Source organism: Schistocerca serialis, chromosome 4 (genome assembly GCF_023864345.2).
Source record: "Schistocerca serialis cubense isolate TAMUIC-IGC-003099 chromosome 4, iqSchSeri2.2, whole genome shotgun sequence".
NCBI lineage: Eukaryota > Metazoa > Arthropoda > Insecta > Orthoptera > Acrididae > Schistocerca > Schistocerca serialis.
The window spans coordinates 458,453,906-458,474,961 of NC_064641.1; positions in this window are offsets into that span (position 1 = coordinate 458,453,906).

The following is a 21,056-nucleotide window of genomic DNA, read 5'->3' on the forward strand; positions in this document are numbered from 1 at the left end:
GGACTGATGACCACAGCAGTTGAGTCCCATAGTGCTCAGAGCCATTTGAACCATATGACACTTCCTTCTATCATTGTACAAAAATTTCTTATTACACGAATTTTTTTCCCGTATTAGGCCTGTTTTGATCTTCGTCAAATGGGCTACGCACAGCGCTGGGAAGGTTGAAAGACTTCAATCCATTGGTAAATCAGATGGCAACATAGTCACAAGCGATGCTTCGTCGTCCATAAAAAAAGCCGCGTAAGCCCGCTCCTGGAGTACGCTGAGGTCATGTGGGGGAACGCCGCTGTTATACATACCAGCGTAGGCCAGCAGATTTAAAATAGGGCCTTCAATTGGCTTTTTATCTTCCCCTCGGATATCCAACCCCACAGCTGCATGTCCTCGGCCGTGTGCGTCCTGTACGACAAAGATTCATGCACACAGCACATTCGCTCTGAGCCAAGAACGAGACTGCAGCCAATGGGAACACCAGCTCGCTGGGTCGTCGATTCCAATGGAGGTGCGGGATTGGCTAGCCTGATCTTCTGCTGTAGTGAACTCCTAACTCTAATCCACAGAAGTGCCACTGGGACAGCAAGACGGGATAACTAATTCACCGTCGAGCGTTAAAAGCCGATCCCAGAGAAAAGCAAGAACAATCAAAAAAGTTGTCACAAAACCTATTACTAAAACTGGTTGACAGGAAGGACTGTGTCAATACTGTACCAAAACAGAGCAAAATGTATGCTGTAAAACGTAGGGAGGCAGTCGGACTATGATTGAGAACCATAATTCATAACTAAAAGTGGTGGACAAAGGGGGTACTAGGACAAATAATTTCCAGAAGAATGGTGAGAAATTTTGGCCGAAAATACGGCAGTTGGGCTACCAACTTTTACCTAATTTCCCCCCTCCACCCACTTCCCCCTCCTGTCACATCACCCTTAGAAATGGCGGGAAAGGGTCAGTCTCTGTCCAGCTGCTGGCGACGAAGGTTATGTTAGTGCACTTTATTTATTATTGGTGGGATATAGTAATTTTGTGCTGGACAGAAAGGCAGAATATTTTATTTATTTACAGCTCCGTCCGGCTATCTCCAGGACCGACTGAGCTAGTTCGCACAAACAGCATTAACAATACTTGAAATAGAAATATGGTTACTAAAAGTTAGCACTTTATCCACAGAGCGTGCTGGCCCTTCCACTCCCCCCTCCCACCACTTCCCCCCTACTTCCTCACTCCCCACTCCCCTTCTGCCCCCCACTATTGAGGAAGCTTCAGTCTGCGCTGAGCTGCTGGACAGGATGGACGTAAGTCTTTACTTTAGTGAACGTGCGATGTGTTCAGTGGAGGAGCTGCTTGTGTTGGACAAGGAAGAATTCAAGAACTATATTAGCTGTAATGTCTGTGTCCATAGCTCCCTGCATTATGCTTGATAAATAGCAGTATTGGATGTGCGTAAGAATAAGAATACGTTTCATCAAATAATGAGGATGCAGCGTGGTAGACTGAAGTTACATTTCGCAACTCATGCTGATAGATGCTCGTGCTGCAACTGTAGACCTTCCATCAAACGTCCAGTCAGTTTTTCGAAGTGCAAGAAGTTGGATGCTCATCAGCACTGGTGTAGTCATCTTGTTCAGATTATGTTCGATTGAGGGGATGCTGGTTATGATCAGGAAGATTTTAGTAAGTGTACTACTGTATGTGTAAGCACCGACGAGGTGGTGCAGTGGTTAGCACACCAGATTCGCATTCGAGGGGATCACAGTTCAAACCTGTATCTGGTCTTCCTGATTCAGATTGTCCATGATTTCCCTTAATTGCTGCAGCCAAATGCTATGATGGTTCCTTTGAAAGGGTACAGCTGACTTCCTTCCCCATCCTTCCTAATCCAATGGAACCTATGACCTTGCTGTTTGGTCCCCTTCCCCCAAATCAACCAACCAAAGTATCTGTAAGCGAGACACTGAGGACTGCATCCATAGCTTCCTACATGAGGGTTGGAAAGGAAAGATAATGGACGAGAGTAAAAAAAATACTTTTCAGCAAATAATGGTGATGTATGTGTTGAAGATGAATTTCGCAACATGTGCAGATGTCTATTCGTGCTATAACTGTCTACCTTTTTTTAAAGTGGCCTGTCAATATGTCTAAGAGAAGAACGTGTGTGTGTTCTTCACCAGCAATCCCATACTGACTGAGCTAGTTCAAGAAACTGCTGCATAGGGTGCATGAAGTGGGATTTGCTACCCCACTACTTCCTCTCAGACAACTGATAGGAATGCAGAATTCCCATCTCGCCACCTGAAAATTGAAGGTGGTCAATAGGAATGCTGTAATTCTATATCTGGTCACATGATCGAGACAGAAAGATGATATAAAGCAAATGCGGCAGTCCACCAGTCTCAGCCAGTGGAGTATAGTAGCATTGAAACGTCAAGACCAGCCAAGATCCTCATATGCCTCCATCGCACAGAAGTAGCAGAAGAGTAAACACTCATTACATGTCTTTACTACTATTACAACATGTAGCAGTTCTTTGTTCAACTCAGTGTCTTTGTTTGTGTATGCTTATAGTTTCTTCTTCGTCCTTGTTCAGTGGGTACCTGTGTGTCCAGACCATCGACAGCACCCACTGGGTTGTCAGAATCTGCAGCGACCTCCTCTGTGCCTAGACCAGCAACAGCGGCAGCCAGCATCTTGTTGGAAACAGGAGTGACATCAGCCCTATCAGGATCTGCAGCACCCTGGTATGCTGTAGTGCACCTGGCAGGACAATGAGTTTCAGTTATCAATCCTGCTTCTCTATTTGTGTAATGAAGTGTGCTGCTGCTCCTACTCCACACAGAGCAGGTAAGTACTGGTGTCTGACATACACAACATCCCAGAATATTCCAGTGCTACTGCAAGGAGAGGGTGTAGATGTGGTGATTAGAAACCGCCAGTCCTTTCCTATGCTCTAATACCAATCAATTCAAGTGCTAAAGTAATAGCCAGCGCCTCAAAGCACTTAAACATTGGTACAGAAGCATCAGTGAACAGTGACTTGACATGTTGTGTTAGAGATAAAAAGTGCACTGAGAAGTGTTAAAGTGAGATTTACAGAGTCAGAATGGGATTAACTGTGTAATGCGGAACCCTACATCAATCAGCAGATGACCATAGAGTATGTTCCATCTGCTCTTCCCTGGAAATTTTCTGTGCCAGCCTGATGCTATCCATATCATCACCCTATGACGATGCTACATTTTTGCTGAGACTGGGCCCTCAGTCCATTTATTTTCAGCACTCTAATGTTACAAACTTGTTTGGTCTAAAGATTGTGCTATCCATTGTGTTGGAAGGACTGAACAGATGGTTGCTTCATATTCAAAGTGTATATAAAAACACTGTGATCTCCATACATACTGCGTGTATGTAGACAATTTATGACACTGTATCAACATGAGACCAAAAGAAGAAGCTAAAGAAATACCCACCAGTCTCAGGTAAGTACGCACTGAATTCTACACATACAAAAAACCCTTATTTGCAAAGAAGAAGAATGGGATACTCCTCCCTGGAATAGTAAATCTGTCCATTTGTGGCAAGACAAATGTTCTCACTTTGCTGTTAACGCACCTGGATTAATTCTAATTTGAGTATGTATATGCATTTTCAGCCTAAGTACCAGTGGCTGCAAAAGTTATTACAAGGTGCTGATTGTGTAATGTATACAATTCTCAGTCAAAGCATTGTAATCTCTCCAGGAGAAAAAGTAAATCCAAACACCACGTTCATATCTGATGATGCTGCTTTGGAAAACCAGGATCAAATTCTATGATGTTTCTGTTTTGATTGTCATATAGGTGTTGGTCTATTTTACTTGAGTCAGACTGTACAGAGTCCCAAAACAGTTGGCAAGGAGTATTGAAAACTTCATTATTGCATTCATACAATATAATTTGAACATAAAGAAAATTTATCAAGTACATGTAGGAATTGATGTGTCATTCAATGAATTTGTAATAATACGTTGAGTTTGCTGGAATTACACACGGTGCAGGTTTCTTGCTATTGATAAAACACGAAAACTGAATGACAATAAGTATAGGCATAATTTCCGGAGTTTCTTTATATTGAGCTATGAAAGAGGTGGGTATGATAGTATATATAACACCATGGATAAGTCTGCATGCATGTTGGGCTCTCCACCTGAGAGGTTGGGTATACATAAGAACAGGACACATCTAGAGGTAAATGGAAAATTTCAGCCTCTCAAATGTAAAGTTAAGGACCTAGAGACGTATGCCCAGACCCTTCTGAGGCTGAATAACAACTATGGCTATTCCACTTGAAAAGAACATAAACAACATAACTATAAAGGTCAAAGGAAAGACCGAGCGAGGTGGCGCAGTGGTTAGACACAGGACTCGCATTTGGGAGGACGACGGTTCAATCCCGCGTCCGGCCATCCTGATTTAGGTTTTCCGTGATTTCCCTAAATCGCTCCAGGCCAATGCCGGGATGGTTCGTTTCAAAGGGCACGGCCGACTTCCTTCCCCGCCCTTCCCTAATCCGATGAGACCGATGACGTCGCTATCTGGTCTCCTTCCCCGAAACAATCCAACCCAATTATGAAGAAAGAACATTATTGAACTGGGTAGGTTGATTGAATTGGGTGAAATGTATACAAGCTGCAAACTACGAAGCAGTTCACTTAGTATGTGACAAGATGTTGTTCACTTAGTATAGCTGGCCGTGGTGGCCGAGCGGTTCTAGGCGCTACAGTCTGGAACCGCGCGACCGCTACGGTCGCAGGTTCGAATCCTGCCTCGGGCATGGATGTGTGTGATGTCCTTAGGTTAGTTAGGTTTAAGTAGTTCTAAGTTCTAGGGAAGTGATGACCTCAGAAGTTCAATCACATAGTGCTTAGAGCCATTTGAACCTTTTTTTTTCACATAGTATATGACAAGATGTTGAATAAGCATATGGTCCTTGTGGCACAGAGGACAGATCAAGAGAAGTTAGAACTGCTAAGGCTATTGCAACTGGACCAAGAGGATTAATCATTAAATCAGTAAGAGAATTTTCCGATGAACTCTCAGCGAAATTACACATTGACAGTGAAGTTATTGATTTCATTAATCAAAAATGGTTCAAATGGCTCTGAGCACTATGGGACTTAACATCTGAGGTCATCAGTCCCCTAGAACTTAGAACTACTTAAACCTAACTAACCTAAGGACATCACACACATCCGTGCCCGAGGCAGGATTCGAACCTGCGACTGTAGCGTCGCGCGGTTCCAGACTGAAGCGCCTTTAACCGCTTGGCCACACCGGCCGGCTTTCATTAATCGCCACGGTGATAACAGGATAGATGAAGTATTTATTCTCAGTGGAGGAAAACCAAACATGTGAGACACACAACATGTAAGTTTAAAAGAATAAACATTATAGATAGGTGATAAGGATATCAGAGAGATTTTCGTAAATACCGCAAAAACTGTAAATTATTCACCTAAAGATCTGCAGATGTATGATGAATCACTGCAGATGACCATTGCAAATACGAAAACAGGAAACCTATGCAGTACGAAATACAAAATCATTAGAAGTCCTGTATTAGATACTTGATATAACACTGATGATGGTATTGATATCAAGCCTGCAATCAACCAACGCAATATATATACTACGATGATCCCAATGAATGAATAGATCGACTATGACTGCTCATGTCATTAGCTGCTGCTGGTAATACTGCTCATTTGAGCGAGTTCGTTCCAGTAATTTTTGAGCTTAGAGAGAGAGGTATAATCGAACAAGAATGGAGATAGCAGTTCGAGAGCTGCACAAACCAGCAGGCAAAACATAACCCCATAGATATGTTATGATTAAAGGTTTGAATGAGGTATGGCACATTGATCTTGTACGTAGATATGAGTGAATAAGCACATGCGAATAATTAATTAAAATATTTTTAATGGTCATTGATACTCTGAATTCGCCTATACGCTACCTGCTAAAACAAAGACAGGGAAGGATCTTGCATGTGTGTTTGATCATTTGTTGCAGACAAGGGTGAACTGATGTCCAGACAACCTTCAAATTTGTCATGATGAGCAGTTCTACAATAGGTATTTCAAAACTGTGATGCACCACTACTCCACATTCACCCACCTGAAGGAGAATATTGTGGAATGTCTGAACAATAAAAGGTGAAATGTGGATGTGTCTTAATATTTGCAACTCATACAAATGGGCAGATACCCTCCGAGAAAGAACTGCACAGTATGACCGAACCAAACATAACACAATAAAATTGAGACCAATCAATGTTCATGACAATGGACTCATGGATACGGTGTACTGCCGCATTAAACTCCTGGATGCACGCAAACAGAAATTTGATGGGGGTGATTTGTTATGTATCTCATAACACAAGGCAGGATTTGAGAAGTCATACCCCCTAAACTGGTCGAGTGAGATGTTCACAGTTTCCAAAGTGCAGAAAACAGACCCAGGTCTTACACCTTAAGGATAGCTGTGTTACTAAAATTTCAGAATGCTTTTACACAGAAGAAATGCAGAAGAGCTCAAAACGACACCTAATTCTCACACAGCACACCATAAGGCGTCGAGGGAAGAAGAGTGCTTGTTAAATGGCTTGGTTTTCGTGCAACTCAAAACAGCTGCTTTGAATCTGATAATTTGCTGTATAATGGAGTGCGCAGAGCACAACCAGCACAGTAACATCACATGCATGATAGGAGACACATTATAGGAGGCGATGGTATTATTGACAAAGTTCCAGTTAATTCCATATTCAGGGGTATAACTACTGTGGAAGTGTTGCAAAGCTTCAGACACGTTTGGCTCATGATGTTAAGGCTAACCTGTTTTATGAAGCGTGTTTAGAACACGACATTGCATACGCAAAACATAAAGATCTCCCAAGACGTCATGCTGCAGATCGAACTTTAGCTGAGAAACCAAAGGCAAGACGTGTCAGAAGGAATATTGGTATAGGGCAGCGCATTGCAGCATTTGAAGTTCGTAAAACCATTTGTGATAAAATAAGTAGGGCCTGTGTGCGAATTTCAAGCAGGTTATGAATGCTGCACGTCGTGCACTGAAGAAGAAAAGACAACGATGAGGAAGAAGAAAAGATGTTTAAAAAACTGTCCTGACAGCGATGTATGCATCTAAAAGCGCACTGATGAATAAAGGACCGGGTAAAGCACCCTGTGTGCCAATACCGAAGACATCGGGTGGAATTATACCCATCCTCATTCCTGCCCTTCGAGATCTCTTAGCAATGAGTTCACTGCCAGGTGGTGCTGCAACTACAGCCAGAACAGTCAAGAATGCACATAAGTCACAGCAGCTGCTAGAGGAGGCAAGAAGACATAACCGCATGATGGAAGATGCAGTTATCAGAAAAGGACTATACTTGAAACCATACAAGAAAGGACTATGTCCCTTCATAAATAAAAAAAGGCCTCTTAGTCATCCTAACTGATGGACCGCTTACAAATACAAATCTGCTAAAGTTTCTTGTGAAAAAATTCATCATTCCAAGGTTGTGTGGAGCGTTCATGCGGTACACAGGAGTATGTGGAACTGTGAACTTAAATGTTGCAGGAGGACCTGGTGCCCACTGGGTGGAATATGTTAAGAGAAATACAAATAACGTCTACTATTTCGACTCATTTGGAGACCTGCAGTCACCAGATGAGCTACAACCATACTTCACCAACAGAAGACGTGTGTCCTACAATTTTTATCGCTACCAGGGCTTTAATACTTGTCTGTGTGGGTATCAATGAATCATGCTCCTCATAACGTTTACAAAGAGGGATATATAAGGAGGTGCATTAAGCATACACTTATCAGCTGAGGTACAAATGCAATGACATATATTTTGACTTTAAAAGAGCGATCGTCTGTATTAAGCGCAAATTAGTTCCCAATGATTGATTTATGCAATGGAGAGTAGAGTATTGCATTGATTTGGCTGGAGACTTACAGTAGCATTCTGAATATGACAGAGGCTAACAATAAACCTCATCTCTAAATTAATAGTAGAAAACAAATTGAGGAAGCAGAACCCGGTGTTGATTTGAACGAAATTTCCTGCCAGTACAATCATTGTCGAGAGGAAGACTGCGTAAAACTCCTACCTCAACAATAGATAGATTCATACAGTTTGCAGATTCTTCCCATCAGTTGGAACTGGGTATAAGATCACTGAGACCTTTACCAACAATCAAATTGCCGACTTTTGTGGTTAGGAAATCATTGTACAACGACGTTTAAAGTGGAACCACTAGTGACGTCGAACGTGAAGATACCAGCAATGACCTTCAACTGACTTGCAGTGGACCCACCCCCAATCTTTCAGTGAGAACAAAGACACCATCATATCGGGAGACCGAAGGCAGCAGCAGCAACCTTCAACTGGCCCAAGCTTGAGGTGTGCCAGTGGTCAGAAAAAAAAAAAAAAAAGAACGATGGGGACAAGATATAAAACCAACGTGCACAATGCACAGCGTGGCACTTCACAACAGAAACGCTAGGTGATAACACGTACGACCTAAGAGTTTCTTAAATCAATAGGTCCAAAACCTTGAAAAGAGGTCGTTCGATACAATTAAAACAGTAGATTATGATGAGTATATTATCCTTCAAGCACATTTAGCAAGACCGATGTAATTAGGATTTTCGTCGAGTACCAAGATGCAGTGATTTCACGTATCTTGATGGATCCTTTATGAAAAGGATTGGTACTGCTACAGTAGAATCGAACCTTGCACGTAATGTTTTAGTGTTCCTACTTCAGGAGCTACAGTATGAACCTAACGTAGTCGAGATTGACCGTATCTTGATGGATCCTTTGTGAAAAGGGTTGGTACTCCTACAGTAGCATCGAACCTTGCACGTAATGTTTTTTGGTGTTCCTATTTCAGGAGCTACTGTATGAACCTAACGTAGTCGAGATTGACTGTACACACAATTCAGACATAGTATCAACTCTTAAAACTTATGTCTCTGCGTCTCCCTCTGATTTGAACGATTTAGAAAATGTTATATCGTTCATAGACGAGCCACTGGGTAGAACAGCTGAAAGTATAGATATCCTGCATGTACACCTCTAAGACTACTTATGGGATACTTTTAAGACATGGATGACTAATTTTTAGTGCTAAACAGGAACATATTCTAGTACGGAGTGCAACAGGTGCTCAAGAGCAGTACGAGATCACCATCAATAAAATACTCGTAATATGGGAAATGCTACACGTCACGCTATGATGAGCAGTGTTTGAAGCTTTTGATGGTTTTGAATGCAGGTGTATTTCTACCACTGTCTTTCTGTTCATGGGAGCTTTTCGAATACTCAGTTCTATCGACTTCGAGCAGACAGACATAGGCTATTAAAACCTCTGCTGAACTGGAGACACCTGGACTATCACACCTCTGTTGCAGACCAACAGAAGAGGGAACGCAGCAAATGATTTCACCAAATTTGATAATTGTGGTTTAACTAAGGATAGAGTCTACCTGAACTCTAAATCGACGTGTATGATAATTTACATTTGCAGTAGGAAGAAAATGTGTAGAGTCTAGTATATGACATTTATGCATGATTCCATGCTTCTTACTAAGAACAGGAAGGATGTTTACTCAGCCCACGGAAATTTAAGGGCTGGTACCAATCATCATAATAGATAATAATTGTTGCACCATACTTGAAGCATTTCACGATGGCTCTAAAGGTATGAACATCACTGCAGACATTCAGGTTTGCCGGCCAGAGTGGCTGAGCGGTTAAAGGCGCTACAGTCTGGAACCGCACAACCGCTACGGTCGCAGGTTCGAATCCTGCCTCGGGCATGGATGTGAGTGATGTCCTTAGGTTAGTTAGGTTTAAGTAGTTCTAAGTTCTAGGGGACTTATGACCACAGCAGTTGAGTCCCATAGTGCTCAGAGTAATTTGAACCATCCAGGTTTCCTTGATGAAGAACATGGACAGTTCATATTTAAAAACGTTGCATTCATAGTGTACACAGAAGATGCTGGTGTAATAGAGAAATTCTCAGCATACAACTCATCCCGAAGGTCTTTCAAGCATGTGAAGTGTATGAAAACACGGAGGAGTTCGAAGTGACTAACACATTTCCACCATGAAATTCACTATGATGATTCAGGTATACCCTATAAAGACATGATGAAAACTCGTCGATTATTTCACCACATGGATACGCTCACCTACATCAAAGGCGAGAGGAAGGTCACATGGATGCGTCGAATCTTAAGGTTTGCTGGAATTCTACAGGTGCCCCACTGTCCATCAACTCAAGAAGAAGACGATCCGTGAAAATATTGTTGTGTCTACTTATGCAAATATAAAATGACTTTTAAGTTGGATGAGAAATAAATGAATTTTTCCCTCTTAATCTGTGTGTACTTTATTTTCCTTTATATTTTTTTCAGTATGTAATTTTATCAAGATACTACATCTGTGGCTCTCCTCAAGCACAGGAGATATAAATTTAGACATGTCTGCTATATGTCTTTGGAAGAAAACATGGTCATGTGTCACTTGCTCCCACAACAAAACACGTGCAACATGACAGGTATAGTCAAATGCAACCATTACATATATTTCGTTATTTTCCATCGTAAACTTCACCCCATTAATAGGACTCATGTTCAAAACTAATGTCATCTCTATCATACATATCCTTTACATATATACACAAATTGGATAGGTTTTTCGAAAATAACCATAAAAACATATGGTAACGAATTTTTTCATTCATTCAGTTCTCACAGGTACAATTTGTTTCTTGAGATACAATTTCATTCTTGAGATGCAGTTCGGTTCTCTTACACACACACACACACACACACACACACACACACACACACACACAGATGTCAATGTTCAATGATACAATCTGGTTCCTTCTACACATTCGTTCCTGAGATACAATCCACAGATAGAATTCGTTTCATGCGATACAATGTAGTTATTTTTTAAGAAACAGACACATTTTTGATAGCGGAACACCTACAATTTGTTTCTTGTGGAAAATGATACTTTCACATTTTGCAGTGAGATTGAACATTCAAGCAAAGGCACTTTCTTTCCTAAAAATGGTACCATTATTGTAATAACTATAGCCTACACTCCAAGCAATTTGGATCACCATTACTATTTCTTTTACAATGTACTATGCATTCATAGACAGTATTACAATAGTACCACTGGACATATCCCAAAGATCTGCAAGTTGCACTGGACAGAGAAAAAGAAATACTAAAAAACTAATCGGGCTGGAATAACTAGTAGCAGGCGAACCTTGAAAACGTGACTATTTACACATGTTCCTGGTACACATTTTTATATGATTCAGTGTCAGAAAGTCTACAAAAATAAAACAGATTGCAGTTATCTTTCATACAGATTTTTTATAATTTTTTATTATAGTTTTATCACTTTTTCTATATAGACACAAAAAATTATATACAAGGCATGCATGGTGTGCAGGCAAAGTGTGACACACATGGCGTGCATGAAGAACGAAATATTTACAGGGTCCTATGTGTGGTGTAAAAACTATTTACACTACAGCACATACAGTGTGTAATCTATTACTACAATATACACTATGATGAGCAGGTCATACTATTCCACACACATTCATTCATCTTACACGCACTGATTCACTCCCTATCGTTCTCCCCACCCACTTCAAAGAGTGAACAGTGTGAGTATGGTAGGGTTTCAGTCTCATCTTCACAAATGTCACACTTATCATCATGAGATGTCTGGCAGATTTTAGATTGCATCACAGCGTACACCTCAACCCTTGTGACTGAACTCTAGTCTGGTACACCATGTGCCATGAATGTGGTGGAGTACTATGAACACCATCATACAGACCCCCCCCCCCCAAGTAATCTTCAACCATGAAGGCCTTGACACACCATGACTGACATCCTTAGCCCACCTCTGGATGGCACCTTCCTGTGTGTGATACACAAACATATTTGGTCGCAGACCTACAAACTCCACAAATGGCAATCCATTCGCCTAGTCATTCATTAATCCGATAACCCTCTTGTTCTATGGAACAATACTGTAAGGATTATCGGTCGTGTATGAGGACGTGTCAAATTCATTACCATGGTACCTAATAAGTTCATATGGATTGCATTTCTTCACCCAATACATGAAGCTGTCTGCCTCCAATAAAGTAATTCTGGACTAACGAAACGAGTTTTCGTGAACTAATAATGAAAGCGGTGGATGTGGAGTCTGGACAGATCTAGTGGGCACATTCTCTCATAGGTAGGTTTTTTGAACTCTCCTGCAACCTTCCTTGTCTCCACAGTGACAAAGTTCTAGAATATGGTGACCCGTTTGATATCTGGTCTGGCGATGCATTTCGTTACGTCATAACACCCTTCCCATGGTGTTCTAACAAGGATATAATGGTGGTTTCTTAAATTCTCCATAGTTTTGCCGAAAATTGAATTGTTCATTAATTTTAAAAATCTGTTTCAAAATCACGCTTCATGGAAGCCCTCATTGTGGTATTTAAGTCAATATACTCCTTCAATCAGGGTTCCTGGTTGAAGTAGGCAGTGCACCCAAATTCTACCAGAACCACCCCTAACCAAAGACACTGCTGGATGTTATGGTAGTGAATAATATACCTCTGCTTGTCCCCCATCGTTGTCATCTGCTTTGGGGGGATCCTGTGCCTCGTGGAACTAGTCGCTCTAGTATGCATCGCCGGCCGATGTGGCCGAGCGGTTCTAGGCCCTACAGTCTGGAGCAGTGCGACCGTTACGGTCACAGGTTCTAATCCTACCTCGGGCATGGATGTGTGTGATGTCCTTAGGTTAGTTAGGTTTAAGTAGTTCTAAGTTCTAAAGACAGGGTCGAGTTTGCACGTTGTCATGCATAAGTTCAGAATTTTTCAAAAACACCTGCAAGCAAGCTCACGTGTGTATCCATGTACAGAACTGCGTATTCGCCAAAAGCTGGGATTAAAATTCTCGCCAGATATTCACATCATGCTCATCTTCTGCATCTGTTATGGTTTCGCCTGCGAGATTACTGGAGAAAGCATCTATGTTTGGTAGTCTTGTTTCGTCGAGTTCCGCCACACTATCCAGTTATTCATTTGGGAAAACTCCCTTCCTAGCCACAAGCTGAAGCTCTACATCATCAGGAAATGCACCTCAAGTGATGTGCATGTTGCCTTGATACAATGTTTCAAAGAGTTTCTGGAGTGGCGCCTGCATCAAATGTAGCAAGTCGACGAACAGCTGCGTAATTTCAGGCAACATTCGCTTAGAGAAAGATATATACACTCATGCTCATAAATTAAGGATAATTGCAGAATGTGGTGCCACACGACACAGCACTACACAAAACTGGCGCTAATAGCGTAGGCACATAGAGATCACGCACGACACAGATCTGTAAGTCCACGGCATTGCTGATAAGTTGAGAAAACCGTCCCAAAACACATGTCTACAAAACGCCACTGTTTCCTGTGAATGTACCCTGTCATCAATATGGGATATGATCACCATGCACACGTACACAGGCCACACAACGGGTTGGCATACTCTGGATCAGGTGGTCGAGCAGCTGCTGGGGTATAGCCACCCACTCTTGCACCAGTGCCTGTCGGAGCTCCCGAAGTGTCGTGGGGGTTTGAAGATGTGCCACTATACGTCGACTGAGAGCATCCCAGACATGCTCGATGGGGTTCAGGTCTGGAGAACAGGCAGGCCACTCCATTCGCCTAATATCTTCTGTTTCAAGGTATTCCTTCACGACGACAGCTCGGTGGAGCCGTGCGTTATCATCCATTAGGAGGAAGGTGGCCTGAAAAGGCGAACATACTGGTGAAAATGACGTCCCTATACTCCTGACCTGTTACAGTTCCTCTGTCAAAGACATGAAGGGGTGTACGTGCACCAGTCATAATCCCATCCCACACGATCAAGCCACGACCTCCATAGAGGTCTCTTTCAAGGACATTAAGGGGTTTGTATCTGGTTCCTGGTTCACACCAGATGAAAACCCGGCGAGAATCACTTTTCAGACTATACCTGCACTAGTCTGTGAACATAACCTGGGACCACTGTTGCACACAGATGGCCAGTGTTACGACCTGCTGTGTTTGACCAGGCTCCAGTCGCCCTAGTGTTCCACCCCTCATAACGTCATCAACATGTGTTCTTTGAGCCATTTTCAACACACAGTCACTATTAGCACGTCTGAAAACGTCTGCACAATTACTCGCTGCACTGTACTCTGACATGCACCAACACACCTCTGCGTATGTGGACTGCTTTTAGAGCCACTGTGCGACGACTGGAGGTCAGATGCTTCACATGGTCATACTGCGAAGTCATTTAAAACCGCAAACCGCCCACCAGAGCGTTGTTTGACCCTGTATCAGCATTTTCCTTAATTTATGAGCATGAGTGTATTTCTAGACGCTCTAAGGCAGGACACTGACAGGATCATTCTTCTTGCTGAAATCAGCCAAGGGCTCAACTAGAAAGTGAGCATCATACCCACTGAAATTATGGAAGAAAACGGGTATGTTTCGTCGTAACTGATACTTCGGGTTGCACGCATTGTGAGGCGAACCGCGGAATTTTCCTGTTAGGTGGCAATGGCCCGTACAGGGAGCTTCAGCTTCCCATTCTAACGACCGCCAAGAAATCTGACAGTCGACAGTCTTCTTGTACAAGTCATTTGACTCGATTTGGGGGCGATGATGCTCTAAGGCTTTCCGACCTCCCATTGAATTTTCTCGAGCTCAGTGAGCAACCAAACCGCAGGATTATCCCCGCCGTATGATTTCCAATGATTGAGACTGGAATCAAAGTTACATACCGCCTGGTACGCCAACGCATGTAATACAGGTTTCTCCGTGAAGGTCGTATGTGAGGCAGTGGGATCGCCTTCACAGCTTGCCACAGGAGCGAGGAGGCACTCAAAGTTAGCATACGTACAAAGGGGAATCGCTCCTGGCGATGGTAAATCTTAAACTTCAAGAATTTGTTTTCTTCTACAGACATTTCGACACGTATCGGTTTCTAAGCTTGAGCAATCAATTTGATGTTTTGCTAAATACTTGCTTGAGGAAAAGGCATTGAGGCACCAGAAGCAAATATGCTTTTTACATTTGTTACTATGCAGTTGGGAGAAAAGGAGTCTGGACATATCTTTGACCACACTGAAGATTGGTTTTCATTCTCATCTTATAATAACAGTATGTTAACATGCAACTTGCGTTGACCTACAAAATTGGATAAATAGATGGGTTCGAGTGATTTAACCATTGTCAGCAGGCTTACTTTTCTCCGGGTTAAAACGTTAACCGAAATATCCACATTCTGCCTCTCGAATTTGTTTATGTTCTGAAGTTTAACATGGAAATCAATACCATCAAAGTTGTAAAACATATTAATATCTCGAACACGGTATTTGTCTGGACGATCCGGATGAACTCATAATTTCTTTCACAAGACAGAACTTACCGCGCAAAACAGGCATTATCTGTTTTATTCTTGATATTAATACACGCCTTCTTGACAGCCATATCTTTCGGTGGCTTGTTATACCTGGACCCTCCATTTACTGGGTCATGGAGGTGTGAGTGGATGTCGACATTTTTCTTTACTTGTGCGAATGTTGCAGGGTGTTCCACACAGTATTGCTGTTGTTGTTGTCTTTTTTTACAGCCTTCAGCATTGCCTTCAGCTCAGCCTGAATTCCTGGCACGTAAGCTGTAACAATAAGAAGCACGAAATAAAATTTTGAACGTCGAACCACCGCAACTACTACTGCTACTACTATGGGAACAAATTACAGAATTTTTTTTGTTTACAAGGCAGTTCTGGCGGTGGGTTTTCCACGGAAGACTGTACCTCGACAGGAGTTGGCCGAAGAGTCTGCCATGGTCCAGCATCTGCCTCTTCCTGCCTCTCCTCACACTCCATAATAAAATCCTGGAGCTATGCTGTAACGCGTGAAAAGAAACGGAATAACTGATGAGAAATTCTCCATAGAATTTAACATGCAGAATTTTTCCGATTTCCGTTTCATAACCACAAATCTACAAAAAAAAAAAAAAAATACTTGTATGGTAGTCTGTCCTCTACAAATCAAATACATGGCACTTGCCGCTGATGTTAAAGTTGTTGCTGATGCATTTAATTTTTAAAGGCACACGTGCACAGACAGACAAAACAGCCAAATAACTTTAGCCACCACAGTGAACAGGAACAGAGTGAGGATGAGGGAGGTATGCTGGGGGCTTATATAGACTCACCACATATCCCAGGCAGCCAATTAGAGTGCATTATTTTGAATGGACGCCCAATCAGCAAAGACAGCTGATGGGAAGTTCCAAACAAATATTTTGAGGAACCAATGAGATTCATACTTTGATCGAATGTTCCAGAAATCGCTTGTTCGACTGTAAGGTGTTGTGCTCCGTGATGACACACTTGTTTGTCAGAGTGAGACAAGTCTCTGTCTCCCTCACACACCTTCCAACATGTCTTTGTACCGGACTTGGGGTCCATTACAAGGCACCCCATTCAACGGTAGACAGCGCCGTTGACCACTTGCACAGTACGCAGAAGTAGTGTTATATTTCATAAAAGCACGCGTGACAGTGGGACACAGTATTTAAAGCTTCTTCTGGTTAGCGAGGTATATTTTGTTATTATTATTCCACGATCGTGTTTTTTTTTTTCTACTGAGCAGGACACCACATTGCTTTCTTCTGCAGATTTCTCCTCACTGTGACTGTGCTGCAAATTCCATTGTTTTTGAAGCAGGGACCATTCCTACTACACAGTATACGCTTTGGACATTAAATGAAACAACAAGTTTACTGTTACCAGTCACTGTTCATTTATTTCCACGACACGTTTCAAAGGTTTAAACCTCCAGCATCAGGTGTATTTACATTTATGTGTGTTGTGTTACGATTGTTTTGAGGGAATTTATAGCACTGTCCAATCGAGAAACAAAACACTATTTCAGAACATGGTTTGGGTTTCTTTTGACAAAAAATTAACCTATATCTAGCGGTAAAAATTAAATTAGTAAAACAGAGTAACTCCAGTGGACACACGTCACACAAATAATTCACAACACAAAAAACGAAAAGAAAATAACATCTTTCATTCAATCCCCTTACTAGGTAACATTTCATATCAGATTGCAATGTCTTCAAACGAAAAGGCATAAGCATATTCTTTACCACAGACAACAAGATTGGACAGAAGTTACCCCACAACATAAACACATGAAACGCACTTCATGAGCACAAAACTGAATGCTTGGACTGTGACTGCTTCTACATAGACCAGATTCAAAGAACACACGACAGCACTAAAAAATAGAAAATACCACACATCAGCAATAGCCATGTACCTGCATGAAACAAAACACCACGCTAGCAACACAAGTATCAGCATTCTATACATCGTACCGAAAGGCAGAAAACTAGACATCCTTGAAAAACTCCGCATATACAAACACTAAACAAAACAGCCTGAATCAATCTTATATGACAAAAATGACAATATTTACAATAGCACCACTTCTGTTTTCAGCAACCGCCAACATCTTTAAAATTGCAATGCACACACACACGCACACACACACACACACACACACACACACACACACACACACACACACACACCTTAATATTTACCATAAATATTTACTTATGTTAGCATGACAGCCGCCAAATGTACAAGAGATTGTCCTCGTTTACAGATGTATCATCACACCAACAGCTTGTACTCCTTGTTAGCTTGAAACTGTATGTGCATCAACTACTGGCACAAGTTGTACATCCATCTGCATATTTTAAAGCATTAACCAATGTAACACCCCAATGTTTATGCAGTTATTACATGTAACAGGTATAATCTCACGACCCTCCTGCTTTGTAAAGTTTGCTCTCATACAATCACTCTTTCCGTCCTCTCCCTCCCTCTCACTTTCTCGTTCCCTTCCTCTCCCTCTGCCTCTAGCCTTTCATATAAATCTGTGAATCTCAACCAAAATTGTTATTTGTGCATAATTTTTCTACTGTAGGCAATATGATTATTGTAATTAAAGTTTGTAACATTTCACTTGATTGTATAAACGAGTATGAAGTTTAAGCTATTTTAACTTGTCAAAATTGGATTTATGTACCACCTGAAGTATTTATTCCAACCCATGCATTCGGCGTATAAAAACAAACATCTCCAAATCCTTTAAAATTTATTCTGTAACGATGTTGTTACAGTATATATTCTTTGTACACTGTGATAATGTTTTCTCTTCTGCTATATGATCCTTGCACCCAATAGTTTCCAGATGCCATATTTGTTTACAAAATGTGACAGTATACACGTGTTGTGTTACGACTTTGAAAGGAACATGTGACCACTGGAGGTACTCTATTTTACTTATTTTATGTTTACTGCTAGATGTACGTTAATTTTTTGTCAAAAGAAACCCAAAACCATGTTCTGAAATAGTGTTTTGTTTCTCCACTAGACAGGCCACAAGTTCTTCCAAAAAAATCGTAAAACAACACACACACAAATGTCATACTAACAAATGTAAATCCATTTGATGATGGAGTTTTAAACGTTTGAAACGTGTCGCGCAAGTAAATAAACAGTGACTGGTAACAGTAAACTTGTTGTTCCATTCAATGTCAGAACCAGCCACAGTAAAGCCTAACGTAAAATGTTCGGATTTAAAGTTACACTTTGGACTTCAACTTATGGGGAAAGTCAGGGCTGTTGGCTGGTGATGCTGCTATGATGGGAGGTGACGACACACAATGACAGAGATAACAGTAGCCACGGATATAATTCGTGAGTTGAAGTGGTAATCAGGCATTTTTGTTGTGGGTAAGACAATACTTAGAGGAACTGAACGTATGACATACTTCTACACAGGATTTTCACGATATTTTAGTGATGTTAAAGTATGTGTTTGCTTAGTCACTACAAATAAGGGACAGGATTTACTTTTAGATAGGAGTGGTCAACAGACAGGTATTTTGGTATTGTTTACAAGGTCAGCATATGTCGGTTTGTACAAAGCATTGCCCCAGCAAGCAGGAGTGTCTTTGAAGTCAGAATGCTTAAGTGTTCATTGGATATTCTAGGCAGGAATTTCGTTTACGAAAAACTGTTGCGTTTTGACTGGTATTACCTCTCTCTCTCTCCCTCTCTCCATATATATATATATATATATATGCTGCAGGTGCTGAGAAAGCTTTTACCATTAACGGCAGAGTGCTGAGGAAATAACCGTGTTACTGGAGGCTACTTTTGAAATTTTTCACAATGGGTAGGTTAGAGGGTTGTATCTCAGTAAGGACTTTACCTGTGAAAATGATTGACAAAGTCTGTTATTTACAAAGAGAGAGGACCACTGGCCATATACCACACACACACACACACACACACACACACACACACACGCACACACACACACACACACACACACAAGTGTTACTAAAGTATGCTATTGTTCTAGGCCGGCGACAGTTTCCGTTTGCTCTTATCTATCTATACACATAAGGCTGAGTGCATATTTTATTTTGAATCCTGCAGAATGGACCTTGTAACTCTTGTGAAATCATAACAGGACTCTGCACGCTGTTTCACGTGGCAGCTGCTTGGAATGTGGTGCTGAGTGTCTTGCTGTAGTTCTGCCAGTGGCCATCAGCTATAGCAATCGTTGGCAGCTGGAGTGGCAGGTGTACTACAGGCTGTAGTCGCAGGCACAGCGTCAGGTGAGCCACACCACCGACCCATCATGATGTGTCACCGCCCCTCCCTCCCAGCAGCCTGGACATTGCGCCGCGCCGTCCTATACGTGTTAAATACGTGATTATAAGCGCCGTGTGCAATGGTAGTTTTTAACTTCTGCTGTGCTAGCACCCGTTGATTTACAAAGCTTTTCGTGTTGTTTTTATATCCCACATCATATGGCTATAATTTACAGATTAAGAGGTGTTACTCTTTGTGCAGCTGTTTTTAGAATGGTGTTATTATAAGTAGGAGGTATGTGTAGTCCGAATTTTTAACATTACTTCAGCTCTCATTTCTCTGTAATTTTTGGGTGTATACCAGTTAGGTGGTTGTTTCAGTTATCGTTTTAGACCGAGTCTTTTTCTGTCAACTCACAAGTGTAGAAGAGGGATTTATTTCGACTTATAGGTGAAGGGAGCGTCCTATGCAGATTTGCTATTTATTTTGAGTTCACATGATACTAATTTCGAGTGGTACTGTGACTTTTTTTCCAGCAGGGTGACACCAGTTGCGTGACCTCTTCAATATCGAGCCACGTTGCAGTTTCCGGCACTCATTGTGTGGCATTATGCATATTGATGTGTAGTTAGAGCGATCTTTACATCAGTTTCCCATCAAAAATAAATAAAATACACTCACCTAGCCTTAATTTCTGCCAGCTGACAGAGACAGACCGTTTCTCGTCATTTCCTGGGTAGGGTTGTGGTGAGGGGGTGGGGGGTTACGCCATAGGAGTGGGGTGAGGGGTGGGGGGGGGGGTTAGCTTAGTGGAGGTAGCCTAATTCACCTGTTCCCACCAAAATTTCCTGGCATTTCCAGGGGTAGATGGGGTGTGACATCATAGGAGATGGGGAAAACCCAGCTGCTGTTTTCAATACATTATTTGTCCTGGTACCCCTTTGTTCCATTACTCCTAAACAGACGAATGTGGTTTCGTGAGGGCAAGTTATTTAGAATTTCATACCCTTCATATAGCTAGTTACTTTAAGGATATTTAATAAAGGAAAGTCTTTCGGTCCAGATAGTCTATATATTAGGTTTCTTTCGAAGTATCCTGATGAAACAGTTCTATTCTTAGCAGTAATATACTCTCGCCGAAAGTAAGCCTATCAAAGGACTGGAAAGTAGCACAGGTCACACCAATACACAAGGTAAGTAGAAGCACTCTGCTGAATTATGGTCACATACTGT